Source organism: Meriones unguiculatus, chromosome 14 (assembly GCF_030254825.1).
Source record: "Meriones unguiculatus strain TT.TT164.6M chromosome 14, Bangor_MerUng_6.1, whole genome shotgun sequence".
Classification (NCBI taxonomy): domain Eukaryota; kingdom Metazoa; phylum Chordata; class Mammalia; order Rodentia; family Muridae; genus Meriones; species Meriones unguiculatus.
Window position 1 is genome coordinate 37701920 of NC_083361.1, and position 6776 is coordinate 37708695.

The following is a 6776-nucleotide window of genomic DNA, read 5'->3' on the forward strand; positions in this document are numbered from 1 at the left end:
AGGACTATTCATGGAGATAACCTAGAACCCTGACAATGCAGCCACTTTTGATGAGAACTGATAGACTAAGATCAGAAAGAAGGAGAGGAGGACCTCCCCTATCAGTGGACTTGGGGAGTGGCATGCATGCAGAAAGGGGGGGAGGGGGGGACCGTGAGGGGAGGAGGGAGGGGCTTATGGGGGGATACAAAATGAATAAAGTGTAATTAATAGAAGTTAAATAAAAAATTTTAAAAAAATGAAAGTGAACCCACATAATTTCTTATTAGGCAAAGGCTGGTAGCCTACTGAGTTCAACACCCCAAACCTACTTAAAGATGGGAGAGCTGGCTCAGTGGCTAAGTGTGCTAGCTGCTCTTCCAGAGGACCTGGGTTCAATTCCCAGCATCTACATGGCAGCTCACAACCATTTGTAACCCCTATTCTAGGGGATCTGATACCCTCTGCTGGTCTCTGCAGACACCGTACACACACATGAAGAAAAGATGTACATGCAGGTAAAACCCTCATCCACTTAAGATAATAATTAAAAGTGTAAGGTCTCTACATGTATACACAGCATATACACCTGCACACACACAAATCAATCAATCAATAATGAAAATAATGAATTATAGGAATATCTAAATAAATAGCATATGTTCATTCAGAGAAAAGCATTCTGAAAATTAAAATTTCTCCAATTTTTTTTCATTGTATAATCAGTGTTACTCCAGGGGTTTTTTGCACAAGTTTGACAAGCTGATTTTAGAATTAAAAAGAATCCTCAGATAGAGAAAAAAAAAATGATTCAAGAGAATCCTGGAAAGAAAGGCCCACACTCTCTCTTGAAACTGTAATTTTAAGAACAAGGCCACGCATGGTGATGCATGCCTTAAATCCACCAGAGGCAGAGGCAAGCAGATCTTTATGAGTTCAAAGCCAGTCTGCTCCACAGGGAGAGCTCCAGGCCAGCCAGAGCGACACACCTAAAAAGTAAAATAAACTTAATTTAAAGTTTAAGATGAATTTGTGGTAGAGATCCAGGCTAAGACATGTTAAGCAGCACATTGGAAGGGGAAACAAACAGGCCACTCATGCACCAAGCTTCAGCGTGTGAGACAGCCAGCCTGCATGACGAAGCAAAAAGGAGAGACTTTTTTAAAGCCAAGAAAAAAATAATATTCTGAGAAGATATTCAGCTAGAAACAAATTGCAAAGAGGTTTTTCCCGTGGCCATGCTTTCAGCACAACAAAACTCAGGACCAAAACAGAAAGCCCAGCACTGCACAGCTCTCAGTGCACTGGGTGTCCTCCCGGGACTCGGTTCCCTTACTCCCCATTTTCTCCCTCAGAAAATAGGGCTAATGTTTCCCTCTAGTTCCCCTACTATGACATATGTAAACTGTGACATTTAGTAAAGTCTTATGCTTCACAATATAGGCTTTCCATAAGTCCTGTGTATTAGTTATCTGAGTAAGCCCTGACTGTGAACTGTATTAAACACTATATGTGCCTTTCAGAATTGTCAAATTAAAATGTAAGTGATACAATAAAACAGGTACAACAGTTGATTCTCAGATGCTCAATAAGTATTGTTATTTTGCCTCAAACTTCATTGCCAAGTTTCAGGCTAAATTTAGTGCCCTCATCAAAAGTTTCACCAACATGTATAGAGCTGACTGAGAAACTCATTTTTATTATATTTTTAATTGACATATAAAAATTGTACATATTTATATGGTACCATATGACACCCCAATATATGGATATGTTTTATCATACCCAAATTAGGATAACACATTTTCTAACACACAATTTCTTCATGAAAAAAAAAATTTCCTTTAGGTTTTTGGAAAATACATTACCATTCTCTATAACCACCCTACTGTGTGCTGACACACCCACACTCACTCTATCTAACTGAAACTTGGTATGCAAGGGCCATAGTTTCCCATCCTTGCTGTGTTCCCAGCCAAACTACCATTTGACTCTCAATGTATAAAAGATTAGCTTTTGTAAAGTCCGTCTATGCTCATGAGACCATGTGTTGTTTGTGTTTCTGTCTGTTTTATTTGAATAAGAATTGATTGGTTGATTGGTTGATTGACTTATTAACTTGATTATTACTTTCAGGGTCCTGACACTAGGAGAACAAAGAGCAAGCTCTTTAACATGTTGGCTTCAGATTCTCAAAAGGAATCACATCAAACTCAGGCATGTAAAAGAAATGTGACACTAGCATATTTGAACGCTAGATGGCAGTCAATGGTGCTAAAAATCTTGTGCACACAGCTGACACTACAGAGGAGGGTGAAGCAGGGGAGAGGGCTGACGTCAGAGACAAAGTGAGGCATGGCTCGCTAGCTGGCCTAAAACTGAGGGGCGCACCAGGCTGCACCCCTGCCAGCACTTTTCTGTTAGGACAGGTGCCTCTTGTGAACAGTGCCGCTGCTGGAAACCTATCCAATCAGGATCATCACAGCCTTAATAATTGTCTCCTCATGGGAATGAAAATAAGGAGACTAGCTGCCGCATAGGTCTGAGCAGATGGCTCACCATACGATATCTCTGAATTTCAGGGAGCCTTGGGGACTTCCATGTCACTCTCTTCTTCCCAGAAGCCTTCAGAAGTGACTCCACCCACTGAGGCCTGCCAGCCTAGTTTTCATGAGCCAGTGTGTGGCCAGGGTGGAGCTTGGAGAGTGTTAGTGGCCCCTGGGTGGGTCAGAGAGAGGTTCGGGTGGCTGCCAGGGTAGGGCAGGGTGTGTCTGACTCTTTGGCACAGGGATGGGTGACTCAAGGGTTGGGAGGGCAGGGGGGACAACCAAGGTTCAGGTTCAGGCACAGATCTGGGTTCCGCTTAGGCTCACTGCTCAGGAAGTGAATGACAGCCACTCTGCGTATTTTCTTGTTGGATAGAAGAGGCTGAGTGGCTTTAGACTTTACCCTGAGTTTAGTAAAACAGTTTGGGGCTAGCTTGCTCCTCCAGCTCACAGGCAGTTAGAGGCTGGCCTATAAATGGGGAGGGTGCCAGGATCTATTGGTTATAAGGGTCTCTGACCCCAACAGCTGAGCAACTGAAGCCAATTCCTGGAGGATGAAAAGGAAGAGCCTTGTCAAGAACCAAGGAAGAACATCCTGATATAGGGAACCACAGGTTCAGAGGCTCTGAGGCCGAACCAGGGTGAGCGAGGGAGATGAAGGGCTTGCAGGTTTCTAAGGGCAAAGGCAGTGAAGAGCTCTAAGGATGAGACCCAACCTGCTCCACAAGGATTGGGTCATCTTTAGGCTGAGGAGAAAACGCCTTGTAAGGGTTTTAGCATTATGAAGCTACGGCAGGAGGACATGGCTCTGAGGGACATGGATGGCCTCAGATCTGAATGCATTTACTGAAGAAATAGATGTGAAAGTAAAAAACAAAGGGTATGAAACAAAGGTGCAGACAGTGTAAGCTAGGCCTGCTTCCCACTAGTATAATGTGGGCGTTTCTAGGGATGACTCCTTGATCCACCTCTTACTGGAACACCCCTACTTCTCCTGTCACCTACCATGTGGACTTCTCTGTACCCAGATGCCCTCAGCTCATTCCTGCCTCAGGACTTCAGCACCCTGTTCTAATTGGACCAGAGTGAGCAAGAAAGGCATAGGACTTGAGGATTAGGCTTATCTAAGGGCAAAGCCACTGAAGTCCCTAAGGATGAGTCCCTGAGCAGGCAGCCCCATTTGTGTTGCTGCTCTGAAGGGCAGGGATGGGCTCTGTGCCCCTGCAGTGTTACACTTTCCCACAAGAGGGCACCAACAGACTTTTTCCACGGGGATCTACCTTAAACTTCACTCTGCCCAGCTGTGTATTCCTATGGTCATGTTTGCGAGGGCCTTTTGTGTTTGCACTTCGAGTTTAAAGGAGTATTTTCCTATTGCTCGAATATGGGGATGCTCACAGGGAACCTGTCTCTCCCGGTTACCTGGCACCCTGTACCTAGCTGTGTTGAGTTGACTTTTGTCTCCACTGACCTTTGAACTAAGGAAACACACATTAATATTTCCTTGATCCTAAGATTGCACTTGGCAATGTCCCCAGAAATTTCCCAGACAACTGAATAAGATTAAGGTTGGAAGATTGAAAGCAGCTGGCCAGGGCTTAAAACAATAAAAGGAAGGCCAGGTTGGTCATTAACTTGGCTTTAATTAGTGGTAGCTGTGGCATAGTGAGGAGAGGGCAGCCTCAGACAACAGGGTGTTCAGTCCTGGCTCCAGGAGTTTGTAGCTGAGTATGGTGTCTGCTTGTCTCTGCTGAGCTCACTGTCAGCGGCAGGCAGAGCACGCAGAGAGCAGTGGTAAAATGGGGTGTGATTCTAACTGTTGCCGGTGTGGGTGGCTTAAGACCTCCACGTCACCCTTGCACTGATGGTACTCCTGTGTGATGTAGGTTGAGAGAGGAGCTGGGAAGTGCCTGTATGTGTCCCTTGTATGAAGAGGACCAGAAGTCAGCACTGGGAGTGGGGAAGGAGCCAGGGAACTGTGAGCAAGATGGGGCACACTGGATGGGAGGGCTAGGCAGAGGGGTGTCTCTGAAGGATCATCCATCTGTGATGACTACTCCCTCCTCAGGTAGACAGCTTTGCATTTTCTTATTGGGGGTGGGGAGTTGAGACCTGGTTTCTCTTTGTAGTCCTGGCTAGCCTAGAGTTCACTCTGTAGAAGGAGCTGGCCTTGAACTCAGAGATCCACCTGCTTCTACCGCCTGAGTGCTGGGAATAAAGGCATGCACTACCACCCCCAACCTTTTTTTTTTTTGACAGAATATATTTTGATCGTCTTTTCCCCTCTCTCAACTCCTCCCAGCCTCTCCCCCACTTCCCAACCACCCAACTTTGTTCTTTGTTCTCACTCTCTCTCTCTCAATCTGTGTGTGTGCGTGTCCCTACCAGTCCAACTTCATGGCCCCTGCCTCTGTGTAGAGGCCAGAAGTCAATCTCCAGTATTATCTTTGCTGTCCTCCACATTGCTTTTTGATGCAGGTGTCTCTCTTGGTTCAGAGCTCCCCAACTTTGCTGTAGGCACCTTATCCAACTGAGCTATCTCCCCATCACACTGGTTTGCTGTTTCTGTCCTTACTGGCTCATAGGATGTATCTTTGTGTGCTGTGGTTGTTACTGGGAGCCTCTATAGTTGGGGATTTATAGGGCTAGCTTGAAGGCACATTCCTACACAGAAGGTTGAAATTGCCTTTGCCAGACATCAGAACATGCTAACAACAGCCAGACCCCACTTGTTATTTTTAACTAACTTTCTTAGGGGCTTTAACACCATGTTTAACTGAGTACTATTTCACAGTCCCCAACCATGAATGTTTGACCTACTACCTCACAGAGCCTTTTTCCCCCACCATGTCTACCCCAAACCATGGCAGACATGGATTTTTATTTTCTTTTTTCTTGGCCACTCTTTTTTCTCAGGGCATAGCTACTCCCAAGGGCATCATCAATGCAAGTGTATGCCCTGCCTGGGTAAGGCAATCAATGGACAGTGTCAGCCCTCCCTCTCCACCTAGCAAATTCTTTGGCTTAACATCTCTATGCCATGCAATGTCATAAAACTCCTCAGTGTTTGCTAGTTTCTTCAAACATGTATACTTGTATATGTCTTCATGCTGGCATACCTCTTCTGCCTTAGAGTCTAGTGTAGTTTGCCTAGTCCTGTGTATTGGAAAGGTTGTTTCTAAAGATGCTCTTCTTGTGTGTCTGTGTTTCATGGGCTGAGAGTTAAGAGACATCTTCAGGAAGCACTATTCCTAATTGTCTGAGAAAGCACCAGATTGATTTCCAAAGTGGTTGTACAAGTTTTCATTCCCACCAACAATGGAGGAGGATTCTCCTTTCTCCACATCCTCTCCAGCATGTGTTGTCACTTGAGTTTTTCATCTTAGCCATTTTGATGGGTGTAAGGTGAAATCTCAGGGTTGTTTTGATTTTCATTTCCCTGCTGACTAAGGATATTGAGCAATTCTTTAAGTATTTTTCTGCTATTCGATATTCCTCTATTGAGAACTCTCTGTTTAGCTCTGTACCCCATTTTTAATTGGATTACTTGATATGTTGTTTTTTAACTTCTTGAGTTCTTTATATATTCTGGATATTAGCCCTCTGTCAGATATAGGGTTGGTGACGGTCCTTTACGAGTCTAGCTATACCACTATGAGGCATATGTCCAAAATATGCTCAAGTATACAACAAGGACATTTGCTCAACCATGTTCGTAGCAGCTTTATTCATAATAGCCAGAACCTGGAAACAACCCAGATGTCCATCAATGGAGGAATGGATAAAAAAATCATGGTACATTTACACAATGGAATTAAAACAAGGAAACAGGAATTAAAAACAAGAAAATCATGAAATCTGCAGGCACTAGAAAAGATCATCCTGAGTGAGGTATCCTAGAGGCAGAAAGACACACATGGTATATACTCACTTATAAGCAGATATTAGAAATATAATATAGGATAAACATACTAAAATTTATACATCTAAAGAAGCTAAGCAAGAAGGAGGACCCTGGGTAAGATGATCAATCCTCACTCAGAGAGGCAAATGGGACAGACATCAGACGAGAGAAAAAAGAGGAAACAGGACAGGAGCCTATAATAGAGGGGCTCTGAAAGACTCTACCAAGCAAGGTATCAAAGCACATGCTCATACTCATAGCCAAACATTGGGCAGAGTGCAGAAAATCTTATGAAAGAAGGGGGAGGTAAAAAGAACTGGAGGGGACAGGAGCTCCACAAGGAGAGC